The sequence below is a fragment of the Nannospalax galili genome, unplaced genomic scaffold, assembly GCF_000622305.1.
Source record: "Nannospalax galili isolate Female #2095 unplaced genomic scaffold, S.galili_v1.0 scaffold380, whole genome shotgun sequence".
NCBI classification, from domain to species: Eukaryota; Metazoa; Chordata; class Mammalia; order Rodentia; family Spalacidae; genus Nannospalax; species Nannospalax galili.
In genome coordinates, this window is record NW_008348568.1 from 7,072,140 (window position 1) to 7,088,438 (window position 16,299).

Sequence of the window (16,299 nt, forward strand, 5' to 3'; positions counted from 1 at the left end):
GGTTGAGGCATTTGGGGAATTGTTGCCTTAGAAATGTTAAGTACCACTCTTCCTCTAACCAGGCACAGCCCAAGTAGGAGAGAAAGAGAACCAAAGAAATAACAGAAAGTTCGAATGTCTGAAAAGCCCACAAAGTGGCCATCTCCCACCGGATGGATTCCACACTTGATGTGGCATTTTATTAAAGGTGGTGAGGAGACGTGAGGTGGCTTGTGGCTTGCATTTTCCCTTGAAGCATTCCTCAAAGACTGACAGTCCTATGTGCCAGGCTCTGCTCCTCAAACTTGATAAATATTACTAATATTTTTATGTCTAAAAGTGTCTCTCCCCAGCACAAACCACTATATATCTATATTCATATATAGATATATGTATAATTTTCTTTAGGCAAAAAAATGCAAGCAAATTCCAGCATTCTACCATTTCCCAGGGTTACACACCATGAGGTAGAGGAAGGTGTACCACCATGATTGGTAACTGGATATTGGGACATGGATGCAGAGATTGCATTGGCTCATGAGAAAACACCAGGTTGGCCAAGAGACCGTGTCTCCCCATGATTCAGTGGCCAGTGATAAAACTAACTGATTGGTTCAAGCCAAATGCAATGCTCACTCACACTTCCACTTTTAGATGGCTTCTTTAAAAAGCTAAAAACAAAACAAATGACAAGTTGGCCTGAAGAGATATAGGGGCAGAGGAGCCCAGTCCACCCTCAGGATTTCCCTGAGGAGAGGCAGAGGCTGCATCGGTGCAGTGAGGAAGTGCAAGCTCCTCACCTTGGTATGCATTTACTGCCATCCGCTTTGCTCTGCCAGCCTCTTAGCATGGCTAGGCTTGGAACAGAGGCTAGACTTAGGTAAGATTACAAAATCATCACATGAAAGCACATGAGAGGCAATGGAGGACTTGGAGAGTCTCTTGCTCCAATCTTTCATGCACCAGTAGCCTTGGAGAGAATTGTTTAAGAGTTATGAGCTCATTCAGAGGTGAATCGAGCCTGCTGCCTTCAGGGTCAAGCTGGAGTCATGGGCTTTGACCTCTCTGAAGTCACCTAGCCCAATTGATAAGGATGCTTTCTGTGGTACTATTAGAACTTTCTTTTTTAACCTTTTTGGGAATAGTCAATATAACCTAGATTTGAGTTTTCTAAAGAATCCTATAACAAAGCTTCATTACTGGTAGAATTTACAACCCCCCTCCCTTTTTTCCCAGTCTCAGGATAAATGGATGGACCAACATGACAAAGCAAAATATATACGTAGTGCCCTGAAGCAGTTGATTTTGGCTCTGAGTACCAAGGAGGCTACTACAGAGAAAAGGGCAGATGTTCAGGGGAGGTAAGGCAGAAGGTAAGGAGAAGCAGAGAGAAGCCCTGGAGTAGAGAAAAGGAACCAGGAGCAACGTTGCAGAAAACTGAACAGCAGGATCCACACAGGGCCAGAGTGCTGAAGTCCTTGAGAATCAATGTGGTTATGCAGTACCTCACAAAGTAGAGGAAGTTGGGCTGGTGGCCCTTCCATTGATTTACCATTTAGTTTTGCAGGCAGAAATTCTTACCATACAGCTTGGATTAAAATTAGTTTTCTGCATTGGTGAGGAGGTAAGGAGGGTGTTCTGTTGTCCTTGTCTGGGCATACACTGTGGCTGAAGGATGCCGGAATGCTCCCTGCATGTGCTTAGAGCCGGAGTCCAACAGTTACAATATCTATGAGCATTTATGGTTAGACATTTCCATTGCTGTTTGTAATTTTAATTTTCTTACAGTTTTTCTTCCTTAAATTAAATCACGCTTATGCAATCCATCAGTGCCTTATCTATGTCTCACAGAGCAGGAAAGTTGCAAAACATAGTTTTGGGAATGACTTACTAAAATTAGTGTAGCAGGCCTAGCCATAGCAGCACCAACCATAGTTTTAGCGTACATAGACTCAAGGGAAGATCATCATCAAATCAGTTCAAGAGGTCAAGAACCATTATTTCATAAAAAGAATGGCTTATGTTTTTTGTTCCAAGAATGATATAATCTTGGAATAAGAGATAATCCTTAGATCACACTGAATTAATTATTAATTGTATTCTAGCAGTGTTAAGGATCAAACCCAGGGCTTTGAATATGCTAAGTAAAAGCTCTACCACTGAGCTATGTCCCAGACAAACACATTTAATTCATTTAATTGGATAAACTCATGTTGATGTGAACTGCTGAAAGTGTAACCAGGAACTGATGTTGGTGTGTGGAAGACTTTGGAAACTAGGAACAGATTTTGCTTCCTGGTTGACAGGGTTTGATAGGAGGAGGATTCTGGGTCATTGGTCACTTTTATGAGGCCAAGACCAGTGAAATATTGTCCTTTCAAGCTTCCTCATTCCTCATAACAGTCCCGGCTATCTGTGAGGTTGTTTCAAATGAGAGTGAATGTGGACTTATCCCTCTTTCATCATTGAAACCTCCAGGTTAAAGTTACTAACTGAGGAGACACTTTCACCAAACTGTCATTGATGTGGCAAGACTCATAACTAACTTTAGGCCACATGTGCTCTAGAGAAGAACAATATCAACTCAAGGGGTCAAACAAATTTATATCAGAGACAGACACATGCCAATCATCTGCCTTTGTGTAACTCTGCAAACACTGCAGAGAATATATGACTTTTGGGGCAATCATGGTTTCGGATGATTTGTGATACTGTACATCAGTAAAGACTAGAGTGAGTCACATGTTACCTAGTGGGCTAACACTCCCATATTAGGAGCTCAGACTTTTATCTTCACAGTGACTCATTTGTGAGAAGTACTGGGGAAGATGTGCCATGACTTATTTACCTATATACAGTCACACCAGAGAGAGCTAATTTAATAGGCTAGAGTTTCTCTTTTTAAGACTTGAGGTGCATGTGAGCTAGATTGAAATCAGGTCAAAACAGAGCTTAGGTTTTCAAATTTGATTCTAATCTTTACAAGATCTTCTAATAGTTGGTACAGAATAAGAAACACAAGTGGAAATGGAAGAAAGTGGGGAGCACTAAGAACACCCTTGATTGTAACACAGCATGTATGTACGCATGTGAATATATTCAAATGTACATTCCAGTATATAATTAAAATATATATTATAGTAACATAGAGCAGTACTATGTGCACTGCGGTGGTTTGAATGAAAATGTCCCCCATAGGCTCCAAGTATTTGGACATTTTGTCCCCAGATGGTAGTACTGTTTGGTGAGGTTTTAGAAGGTGTGGTTATCCTGGAGGAAGCCGGTCACTGGGGGTGGACTTAGAGAATTCTTAAGCCTTGCCGGATCTCCAGTTGCTCTCTTGCTTCCTGTGCCAACTTGATGATGTGAGAACCTTTAGTTTCTGCTCCTCTTCCAGCCATCTCTGTCACCATGCATCCTGGCCATGACAGATTATAATTCCCCTGGAACCATGAGCTCAAATAAATTCTTCCTTTTGTAAGTCATTTTGGTCAGTGTTTCTATCATAGCAACAAAAAGTGACTAATTGGTACCAGGAGTGGAGTGTTGGCTGTGAAGAACCTGACCAGTGGGGTTTTGAAGAAATGTGGAAGACTTTGGAAGGTTGGGCTAGAAAAGTGATTGATTGCTGTAAGTGGAGGTTAATAGGCCATTCTAGTAGGGGCCTTGAAGAAAGTAGTGCTGAGAACAATGTAGTTACAGAGGGAAATAAGGACTTAAGTAGCACTTAGGATAGTTTGACAAAGAGTCTGGCTGGAGTCTGCCCTCAACCTAAAAGCTTGCCTGAGGCTAAGATGAAAAGCAATGGAATAATTTCTCTGATGGAAGAAATTTCAAGACAGCCTAATGTAGAAATGGTGGAGGCTATTAATGGTAAATATTGTGCAGATCTACATTGAAAAAGAGCAAATGGGACAGAAATAAATACAGTTTGGATTGAAAAAGAGCACTAGGAAGATAAATGTTGGAGGCTTGGACTGTGCTGGAGAGGATCCCTTTAATAAGGAGATTAAAGTGATTAAGGAGGGGCCTAGAGATTCAAACTTAAAGAAGAATAGGGAGTGCCTCCAGGGCAGTACCACGCCCAGTCAAGCCTCCAACTTGTGAAAACAAAGTGCTGCAGGGACCACTGAAGAGAAACCTTTGAAAATGGATAAAGCAGGCTGGAGTCCATCCCAAACTTGTAGTCAAACTTGGCAGTGTCGTTCACCTGGTGCTGGCTTTAGAGTCATGACAGAAGCAAGAATGAAGGGGTCATCAGTTCTTCCTTCATGGTTTCAGAGAGCTGCTGAGGCCAGGCAGTGTGCAGCAGGGGTTTCCCTGCATAAAGAAGGCCCTGATAGGCCATTGTGTGAAGCTGTGAAGGTGAAGCCTGGTTGGCAATGGAGATCCCAGGAAGATGTCCATGATGCCAGAGCTGTGAGGCATCTGCCAAGACGACCTGCATACAGGGAGTTGTACCAGTCCGATAGAGAGATGTATGTTGCATGCAGCAAAGCTGGAGAGACTGAGCCATCTAAGCCCTTTGGGAGTAAAGTCCCAGAAGTTGGACGTGGAGCTACTGGATTTGGTGTTTGTCCTGCTGGTTTTCAGTCTTGTTTCGGTCCCGTATTTCCTCACTATGCTTCTATTCCTCCCTTTTGAAATGGTAATGTATATTTGGTTCCACTGTATGTTGGGAGTATGTAATTTGTCTTTCTGTTTTATAGGGGCTTACAGTTAAAATATTTCCCTGAGTCTCAGAAGAGATTTTGGACTGCGGATTTTTGATTATATTGAGACTGATAATGACTATGGGGACTTTTAAAGGTGGACTAAATGCATTTTGCATTTTATATGGTCATAAGCCTATGGGGGGCAGGGGTGGGATGTGGTGGTTTGAATTAAAATGTCCCCCACAGGCTCCAAGTATGGGGACATTTTGTCTCCAGATGGTGGCACTGTTTTGGGAGGTCTTAGAAGGTGTGGCTATCATGGAGGAAGCATGTCACTGGGGGTGGGCTTAGAGAGTTCTTAAGCCTTGCCGGATCTCCTGTTGCTCTCATGCTTCCTGTGCCAGCTTGATGATGTGAGAACATAGCTTCTGCTCCTCCTCCAGCCACCTCTGCCACCATGCATCCTGGCCATGATGGACTGTAATTCCCCTGGAACCATAAGCTCAAATAAACTCTTCCTTTTATAAGTTGGTTTAGGCAGTGTTTCTATCATAACAACAGAAAAGTGACTAGTACATACACTCAGTTTTTAGCTGGTGTTTCTAGAAATTTGGAAGCTCAGAATGGTGTTGCAAAATTATATTTTGTGTTTATACTTGTAATGCTCCAAATATTATGACGTTATAAAATAATGCTATAAATAGATGATTTTCTTTATCATCTCTGGTATTTTTGATAACTGATAGGTCATAATAGAGCTGTAGGAATGTCCGTTTTTGGTTGGAATGGTCTCTCCTTTCCAATTTCCTTCACAAAATAGATGCTGTGGTTCCTAGGGATGTCCTTACTGTGCCCCATTCTGTCTTTGGGTTTTTCTGAAATTGCTCTCTCCCTCAAACTTGCTTAAGGCAGACCAAAGTCCAGATGTGAACTACAGACCTTCTGAAGCCAAGACGGGTCTTGCTTGAGAGTCTTGGAGTTGTAGAAATTGCCATCATAGGGGCTTGGTGGCACTTCATTAGCTGTGCTTGAGTTGGATGGGGAGGTTATGAAACTCCTTTGCTCATGATTTGGTTTAAGACATGAAGACCTTTCATAAGGGTTCATCATTTTCTGTGTACCCACTGAAGCTCTGTTTTATTTCAAGCCCTGTCACTTCATAGGGGGCCATAGACTGAGATTCATCAATTTCCTACCAACACTCAGATTTAAGGCTGAGAGTACACCAGTGAGACCCATCTAATCTTCCATTGCAGAAAAGGGGGTAGAAAGAATGTAAGAGCTAGAAGATGGGGAAGACTTTGAAACACCATCTTCTGAGGAAGACATAGCCATTGCAGTTTGAATTCACAGCAGCTACAGATATTGGTACTGAGTCCATCAATAGCCAGGCATGACTATAGGAGGGGCTCAGGGGGCCCTATCCCTCACTGATAAACCATTCACAACTGATATATTTGGTAGAGGAGGAGCCATTGCCTTCTGTTGTGTACTCACTGGTGACCCCAAGAGGCTCCAATGGAGAGTTCCAGTCCAATGGTCACACAGATGGCCCTGGTTAAGCTAAATGCTTTATAAAACAAACCCAAAAGTCATGAATTTGGGAAAGAGGCTAGTAGGGATGAGGGGAGTTGATAGTAAGGGTAGAAGGGAGAGAGAAATCAGAACGCATTAGATACATGTATGAAATTGTCAAAGAACAAAATTAATCAGTAAACATTTTTAAGAGAAAGAAAAAATTGTAGCTCTTACATCTCACATCTTCTGGCCTTGGTACATCCTCTACAACACCCCTGAAGATTCTTTGAGAGTCACCTCACACAGTTTCAGGACCGGGGTGCTCTGTCTCGTGACTAGGTCCTTCTAAGTAATCCCCACCCCCAAATTCTCCAAGAAATGCAACATGAGAGGGTTTGTCATAACACTGTGTTTCTTTAGCACCATCAGTTCAGGAAATAGGGGTCCAACATCTGCTTTCTGATGTTTTTCTTACTATTCTCATTGAGACAGGAGACTTGGTCATTTCTGCCATGAGCTGCCTGAACCAATGCCTCATACTTTGTAGTTGCTCAGGACATGCTTGTTGAATAAGAAAAGTCATGTATCCATTTATTGAGATTTCACAGTGCATATTACTGAAGTAAAGACACTAATGAGATCTGCAGACATAAGACTTTTATTTTCTGTACTGTCCGAACATCTTGATCACAAACTGCCTTTTCTTGAATTGATTCTATATGCTTCCTGGGATAATATTTTACAAAGAATGCTCAAAGCCTTGCCTTGCTTTTATTCTTATATTCCACACAACTGGACTAGTTTCTGGGTAAGATCTACCTGTCTCCCTGCATGTAGCCTCCTTTCAGCATGCTAAATTTGGTTCTCCTGGAGACTGGCTTCCATTTCCCCAACCCATAATTCTGTGGATTCCACATATGACACTTTCAAGTCTGTCCACACCATGTGTAAACACCTATATGCATCTTCAGGCCCCATGCAAGTGAGATCTGACTCCATATTGGAGCTTGGGCACCTAACATACCTGATCTGTTAAACAATTACTCATTCCATTATATATAATGCAACAGAACATGCTCCTCCCTATGCTTTGAAAATGAATTCAGTCATCTCTTCCCTCAGGAAGCCCATTATGAGCCCACATTGACCTTAGCACAATAATTACTGCAATTTATTTCTATTTCTTAATTATGTGTGTGTTTATTCTTCAGACTCTGTTCTCCCTGAGATCAGGCACAGGGAGTGCTTCAAATATGATCAGGAATACGGCACATGGTATATCTGCTGGATTCTTAATAAATATGTATAGAACGAGTAACTGAATGGATGGGTACAAGACTATCCATGCCAGGATTAGCTCTAGGAGAGCATTCCTAGTCTTTTACTACCAAACGTCCTTTTATTTTTCCATGTTCTCTCCTAAGCAGACTCCAAATTCAGAAAGATCTTGTTTATCAAATCTTGTTATGTAAAAATTTTACTTTCCTACTATTCAATAAAATGCCTAGTTTTTGATCGACATGAAATAAAAGACACTACAATGACAGTTGACATTTCCAGGCCAGAGGAAGACCCTTCAAAGGAGGCCTTATGCTGCAGCTCACTGTGAGGTTGTATTTGGATTCTGGGAATCCAGAGACTGCCTTCCCTAGTGCCAGCTCTGAGTGCCTATGGCACCAGTGACCACAGATCGGTAAGTGAGAACTTTGAGTTTTTTCTGGAATCAAGGTCTAGACTAACTTTGGCTTGAGTGTTTTCCATGAGCTAGCTTGCAGAAGACTAAAATTCATTAGGGAAAGGACTCTGCATTTTTAGCTCCCCCGGGAGATGATTGTGGTAGCCTTAACATTCAGGTGTCAGTGGTTGAGAGTGAAGGCCAGCTCACTGTTGATTTGAGAGACTTAGAGAGGGTGCCAAGTTCAGCAAGCTCAGGGCTGCTCTGTGGCTTACCCTCTCTTATGCCTGTCTTTTCTCAAAGACTGTTTCCTATTTCAGACTTAAGTCTGCACTCAGAAGTAGGAGGCTCAGTTTGCTTTAACTGATTCTTGGACCATTCTTCTATCTTCCTCAAGTAACAGCTCCTGTGTCTGATTTGAGGCCTCTACTCCTCCATTTTCTGACTGCATGGTTTGGGCTACAGAAAAGGCAGAGGTCCTGCCTTTCAGTCTAATGCCAAATCCCTATGGACATAAGAATTACACTTTGCCTAGATAAGACCATCTCATCTGCATACAGTAATGTAATTTACTTCTTATACTCTGTTAAAATCCAGATCCACCCTTCAGAAGAGAAGGTTCCCGCTACACAAAAAGTTATTTTGTGTCTTTTTGATAAATTATCAGCATATATACATATATATAATTCATGGGACACATGGTAGTATTATATGAATATGGTAGGATAAGTGAATCATGCTAATTTGCATATCCATCATCTTAAATATCATGTGCTCTTTTTAAGGAAGAGCATTTCTTGGGACACTTTGAATGTTTTGTATTCAGGGTTTCAGGTAGAATGTTGTTGTGTCTGGAGAAGGCACAACATTTTCCCAAAATCTAGGGATTGGAGATTTCTTTGAATGTAAGTTGAAATACTTTTATCTGGTAAGAAGGCACAAAGTGGCATTTAGATAAATATCAACTTAGAGACTACATAAGGTCTCTAAGAATCTGAATGCAATATTTTCCCTTCTTTATGGGAGTGGAGTCTAGGAAATTGGAGTATTTCCTATAAAGAAGGAGCAACAATTAAGTTGCTGTGATTTTCCATTTCTGCATGAAGAGAAAATGAAATCCCACATCAAAACGATCTTTCATTCATTTTTTAGGTAAGAATCCTACTCACTTTTTGTTTTCAGTTATTTTCATCAATAACATCTGCTCACCAATAAAAAGCTAAAGGACTGTATAATGAGGTCTCACTCTGGAAGGAAGTCTAAGAGATCCTACCCCAGAAGAGCTTTTAAGAAATTCATAACAGTCTCACAGCTTATAGGAAATAAAATAGCAAGGGTCACAATGTTCCATTTTCTGAATTAATAGTTCAGAAATTTCTAACAAACCTGCCAGCGGGTTCCAGTATAATTTGTGCTTTTTTCCAATGTCCAAATAAGTGCGAATAATATCAATTCAGGGCCCAGGTCATTGGGAGCATTGTTAATTCCCATTTTAAGACAGAACTCAGAGTTTCCAAATATTGTCTGTATGTTAACTTCAATAAAGATGAAAAGATCTGTGAAATTCTTTGTTTGGTTTTTTTCACCTTGTGTCCTGAACTTCAAGCTATCTGAGAGGAAGAGATTAACTAACAGGTGGCAAGGCACTCCCAGTTTCAGCTGATCCCACAGAAGGTATTTGCTAATATGCTGTTCATCTGAATCTCACAACTTCCTCCTTGAACTTTCCACTAGTAGGACTGAGAGGCATCATTGAAGTTTCTGCATTTGGGAGCTTGCCCCCAGAAATCAACACTGACTTTAACACTGACTTCACCTCAGATTAAGGTAGAATGAATGCAAGGACAGGGTAGGATGGGCCTGTTTCACAGGCTACTTGTAAGCTAGAGAAAGAGAGGAGCTGAAACAGGTTTATTTATAGGGACGCAGGTAGGTGTGAATTCTTGTATCCCTGGCACTGAAATAGTTTGGCCAAAATGCCATAGGCTGTGGCTAGAGAAGTAACCACTGCCTCACTAACAAAATGGTTGATTAAACAACCTGTAAAATTTCATCTCAGGAAATGAATGAACCCAAATTACTCAGGGTTTTTTTTGGTAAACATAAAAGATATCAGTCTTTCAGAAATGTCAATGCTATAAGAAAAGGCAGTTTGTGAGGGTATGCATGCATGTCCAAAATATGGACTCTTCACTGGGTTTTGCCATACACAGCATATGCAAAGCTGTACCTCGTGATGTAAAGAGATCCTTTAAGGGACTGGGGGTGACATCACAGTCTCAGAGTGAGATGACACATACTGGATGTAAGTGTTCACAATGTGGAATTCACAATTGTGGCCTGGGATCCTTGAGAAGTGAGAGGAGTTTAGAAAAAGTTCCACCAGTCCTGTGTACTCCCCAGGTAAGCCACTGCAAATCCTTATTCACACCAACCTCACTCAAAACAAGCATTCATATGAATAGCTAACATGTGGATTTTTATACCAACGAAAATATTGAATGTCTTTGCTTTGCTTGAATTAAATTGCCCCAGGGTAATAAGGTTTCTTTGGTGTTGTAGGACTGTAACACTGGCAAGATATGACATGCGGGCTAAGTCACTGAAAAACTGGAAAAAAAAAGTCATTTACATTAAGTGCAATTTTGTTTGGAAAGTCAAGCTTTCATAGATACAAATTTCATTGTGTCAAAATAATAGAAGATGGGGCTGGAGAGATGACTCAGCAGTTAAGAACATTTGAAGTTGTTCCAGAGGACCTGTGTTCAATTCCCAGCACCCACATGGTGCCTAAGAACTGTCTACAACTCCAGTCCCTGAGGATCTGACACCCTCTCTGGCCTCTGTGGGCATTGCATTCATATGGTACACTTACATACATGCAGGCAAAACACTAATACATATAAACTAAAAAATAATAAAGAAAATTTAAAGAATAATAGAAGGTATCCTTTGTATCATAAGTTTGGAAACAAATTGGGGAGAAAGTCAGGGAAAATTCATGTACTTGCTGTTTTTCTTCAGACTCATTTTCACATATTAAAACAGTCCAGGCCTGGTGGTGCAGACCAGTAATCCCAGCTACTTATGAGGCTGAAGCAGGAGGATAACAATTTCAAGGCCAGCCTTGACTATAGAGTAAGTTGGAGGCCAGCTGGGGTGTAACTCAGTTTGAGTGTTTGCCTAAGTATATTACAGGCTCTGGTTCCTATCCTCACTATTACAACTAACAAACAATCCAATAAACAAAACTCCACTTACTGATTCCTGTTTGTCCAGCCTGTTTATGACTCACAAACACTGAGTCAACCTATAGTGAGCAAAAGACTCCAAGTAGTTTCATTAAAACTTTGCAGTCATTAATGGCTGTGACATACCCACAAGCTGCATGCTCTATGTTTACCAACTGAAGTGCTGATTTCCAAATCTATAGTTCTGCAGAAGCCACATTTTCATAGCATTTACATCTATTTCAGGAACTTCAGAAAAAAGAGGGTAACTAGTCAGTGTTAATAGATGACATTGTGTTTAATCCACTAAACACTCCCTGGAAGGCTTCAAAACCACTTGCCTTTCTGAGCAAAGTGAAAAGCCAGACCCTCTAATGACTCCTTGTCTGAGCTCAGCAACTATCTTCAGAGTCAGTCAGGGCCCAGGGCAATCTGGGTTTGTACTGTCAGGAAAAGCCATGTTATTGGAGTAATATAGATTAACGTCAGTGAAATTCCTAAAGTCTCCCATGTTCTCAGTACCAGCCCTGCAGATGCTCCACCCAGAGAGCATCAAAATCCAATCTGATGTTAAAATAATCAAGAAACAAATGACCTATGGAGAAAAATTTACCTCTGATTTTCTGTATACTGAAACTAAAGATGAACAGCTCCATATTTGGTAGCTTTCACAGAAACAAAGCAAAACAAAACAAAACTCTGGAGACACATTTTCCCAGTATCCAATATTTTGAATGGTTTTCTTAGAAAGGAATTTCAGGTTAAGTTCTGTATGGAGAAAGGGAAGACTGTTCTTTGGTTTGGAGCACCAGGAAATCAGGCCAAGAAAGTAGACTTACTTTTCCTTTCTGGATCCTGTTCCCTCATTTCTGAGTTACTTCCTCCTTGGGAAGGCCTTCCCTGATTCCCTCAGCTCAATTTCCCCTTATTTACTGCTCTGTACAGCTATAATCATGGAAATGTTCACATTCCCTGGTGATCTTCCAGTAACAGCACTGAACCGCAAGCTCCTAAGCATTTGAATGGCCCTTTTCATTTCTCTGGGCCCCACACTAGCACCTCACCTAGCCAACTGCAGTTACTCAGTAAATGGTTGATGAATGAGTGAGCTTCTTGGTGGGAGTGACTTGCTCCCCTGAACATGACAAAGTGAGTTTGAACTTAGTGTGTTTTTTCCTTGTGGGCATGTGTATGCATGTTAAAGGGCCTGACACTATTCATACCTTAATCTTTGGGAGGATAAACAAGAAGAAAGGAAAACCGAATTCCAGAGATCAATGTTACTTGATAAGATACAAAGATCTTGTTCAAAACAGGACCCTGAAGGCAAAGTGTGATGGTCTTTGGGGATGGTGCTTGGAAGTTCATCTCCGTGAAATCGAAACTCAATTATCCAGAATGCTAAGAAAAGGGTGTTTCATTGCCTGGTTATGTGAAATTTATCTCACATTCTTTTTTAAAAATTATTATTGCTTTTTTATTTATTGATTTTTTGTTTGTATTTCATACAGAACATCCAAAACAATCTTATTCATCTTTAAACCCGCATCCCAAATGGCACCCTCCCATACCCTCCTCCACTCCACTGGAGCCCATATACTCCATCATCCCTGTTACTGTCCACTGTGTTATCAGTGCCTGCAGCCATTACCCAGTGCTAGTCCATCCTCTGAATCTAGTCAGACTATCTAGAATTCCTTGTTTTAGGAAGATCAGTTCTTCCTCATCTAGGAGCAATCAGTTGCCAACATTCCTTTAGGTAAGATTGGGGTCTGCTGTTCATTTTCCCATTTCTATGCTGGGTTACTATCTGGGAGCCTCTTGGGCCACCCTGGCCAACAACTCAAAGGAAGGTATTTCATGTCTGGCATTGTTTCTTGTTATGTAGCCTTTAGCTATACACATGGACTATTAAAAAATTATACTGATCACTTTAATCTTTGGTTATACTTCCCTCTTGGGTGTTTAAGACTATGTAATTGTCCCAGATTAACCAACTTATTTTTATTCTTAAGGGTGTTTGAGGATCTGGTTCTCAGGGGTCACATGGGCTTGAGAGGAGCTCCTAGCTCCTTTCTTTAACCAGTTCCATCCATGTGAAGATAAGTCAAATGTCCTGCCTGACCATGGCTGGCTTCTTTTGGAAGCATGGAAGAAGAAGGACCTCAAGAGAGGAGAGACCATAAGAGAAGAAATGTGAAAAATGGGGAAACCATGGTGGAAGTGTTAGAAAATGAGAGAGATAAATAATGCCTAGCTAGTTTAAAAAAAACCAGAGGGAACCATATTAGTCCAACAACCTACTGACAAATTATACATATAACTAGCTCAAGGAACATATGTACAGTCAAGGTTTATCTGAGAATGTTTGGCCTTTTCCCACACTTTATCTACACAGCACATGATAATTAAAAGTACCAGACAGGTACTTCTTGGAAGTTTAACAGCCATACTTTGAGGCCTATACTAATCTGGTCAGAGGGACTTAAAGGACCTTGCCCTCCAAGGTCGACTAAGTTCCAGGGGACTATGGAGCATCTCTCAAAATGTCCTGTAACTGTGGTGAGTCACCTGTCCTCTTGATCAAGGAGGCCGTGGAGATCCCACCAGATGGACTTGAACCAGTGTCCAGTCTGCAAAGAGGAGGATCTCACATTCTTTTAAGTTTCCTTTGCTTTAACTCTGTGAATTTGGTTTTCATGTATTAAGATATTCTAATGGGATTAAGCTAACACTCTGTCTTGGGATAACTATAAACAGTAGGTATCCCTATCACTTTCTAGTGAGTCATATTCCCTGGGCTTTGAAAGGTAGAATTCTGAAGTAGTTGTAACTCGTTCAGGACAACCACAGACCCCAGCATGTATCTATGGTGGAGGTGGAGAAAGAATAGTCAGAGCTGATTATTGGGTCAGCCATGACAGTTCTGCCATTGTAAACACGAATATATTGAGTCATGGGTAGGAAATGTGGTTAAACAAGGTTTCTCAGTAGTTAGTAAGTGGAGAAATCAGGGCTATTCTTTAGTTCTACTAAATTTCCATTCAAACAATTCTCATCAAGGGTCCCTGTATGGTTACATTTTGGGACCTGCAGAGATCTATCCAAAAGTCACAAAATGCATTGCCTATGGGGCTGACCAGTTTACTATGAGGAACTTGGAGAGTAGCAACAGATTTTCATGAGGGTTTTAATCAGGAAAGGGATGAGAGAATTTATCTTTTCTTGAAAAGGAGTTAGAGAATAGAATTTAAGAAAACTCCCAGCAGGGACTGCAGAGGACATAGTAACTGGACATGTTCTTGTCTCAGCCTGGCCAGCCCAGCCAGTGCCTCTGTCAGCATTCCCTTTTCTTCTGGTCTCAACATCCTTTAAACTAACTGAGACTAAATCAAAAGGTCACTTGTCTGTTTTGTTATGAGGTGGGCACCCAGCTGATGAGCAGCTAGCTATTGGTAAGATAGAGAAACATTTCCTTGAGCTGTTACAGAGTATTTCCAAATACTTTTTGAGAACCAGTGACCATGTATTTCAAAACACACACACACACACACACACACACACACACACACACACACATCTACCCCTTATAGGACTGACCTACTTGAAAAACAAGACAGAAAGTAGAAACTCAGCATATATACTCAGGGCATCAAGGAAAAGGTGCTGTGTTTTGATGAAAAGTACGTAGTTTAGAGTGAGACATAGCTTTGCTTTTATTCTAGCTCTGCTATTTACTACATATCTGTCAGAAAGTTAATGGGGTCTTGGAGCTGTGATTGTCTCATTGCATAAAAAGCTTCTGCAAGAGCTATCTGGAAAGTATGTGTAGGTGGTGTCAACATGGTCAATACTTCCTAGAGTACCAGCATTAGACCAACATTTCCTAGATTACCTGTGAACAATTCACCTGTGTTCCAGATAGTGAAGCCATTTTCTTTCATTTTGTTATGTAGAATATCAAAATTCCATTTATACTTAAGAGTCCTCACGATACAGGGCTGGAGAGATGGCTCAGCATTTAAGAACACTGGTTGTTCTTGCAGAAGACCTGGGTTCGAATCCCAGCACCCACATGGTAGCTAACAGCTGTCCATAATTCCAGTCCCAGGGGATCAGACAGCCTCCTCTAACCTCGGTGGGTGTTGCACAACACGGGTGCACTTGTCTACATGCGCACAATACACACTTACACATAAAATTAAAAAAAAAATAATAAGAGTCCTCATATGTACATGTTAATTCTAAGTTACCAGTGACAGTCTGTTATGTAGAAATAACTAATATACACTTTTGGGGACACCAACAGCATATTTTTTTTTCTCTACATAAATCTTCTAAAAGGCCTGGAGGAGTAATAGGCAAATACCTAGAATCTCATGCCTCGTGCATGTAAAAGGGATGGATGGCCATCCCACTCTAATGGAAGGCAGAACCCGGGCTCCAAAAAGGAGCCTCGTTCCTAAAGGCATTGCTGCATCTTTCCTGGCATCTTGCATGCCATAAAAATCCCATTAAAGTTATTAATAATATTTGTCAGGAGCTGGAGAAACAACAATCATTACCAAAAAATATAATATAGCTCTACAAACAGTTGACTTAAGCAGGAAATTCTGCCTGCACTAGTAACCTTGAGAAAGAATTTATGGCAAGGTTATCTTTCTCTTCCCCTTGCAAACAGTTCTCGGAAAAGATAAGTCATGCAGTAATCTCTTGGAACACCTGGTGGTCAGTCACGTTGCTGAATTGCTCAGTCCCCCTCCCATACCCATAAAAATGCTGTAACCTTTTGACCAACTTCTTCAACCCCTTCTAAATACAAACTGTATATAAGAAAAGATTGCAATACAATAAAGCGACCCTTGACAAGTGGACTTGCTTGGGCTCCATCTCCTCTTTCTCACCCGTTTTTCCTTTCAGGGAGTGGTCCCCCTCGAGCTTTACGGTACAGGGTCCCCCCAGGCGGGGGCAAGTGGCACCTAAACGTGGGGCTCAAGGTACGGATCCTCGCCAGACAGAGACAGTTGAAGACAGACCCGGGTACACGTTTGAGGACGGCCTCCGACAAAGTGAAAGGAACTGCACCGGATCGCTGTCGTTTGATCTGCACTCTCACCGCTCATGAGGAGCTGCTGATCTGAGGTAAGTAAGTGGTCTCTGTCTCAAAAAATGGGCCAGCAACTGTCTAAGGAGGCTATTTTTATTAGGGACTTGAAGGCCTCCCTCAGAGAAAGAGTAGTCC

General features: G+C 41.3%; 1 protein-coding gene across 3 annotated transcripts in view; it reads right to left on the reverse strand.

The window, feature by feature from the left end:
- Adcy8 (adenylate cyclase 8) overlaps positions 1–16,299 on the reverse strand; it is a 289,342-nt gene that overhangs the window by 99,652 nt on the left and 173,391 nt on the right. The gene's annotated exons all lie outside the window — the stretch shown is intronic.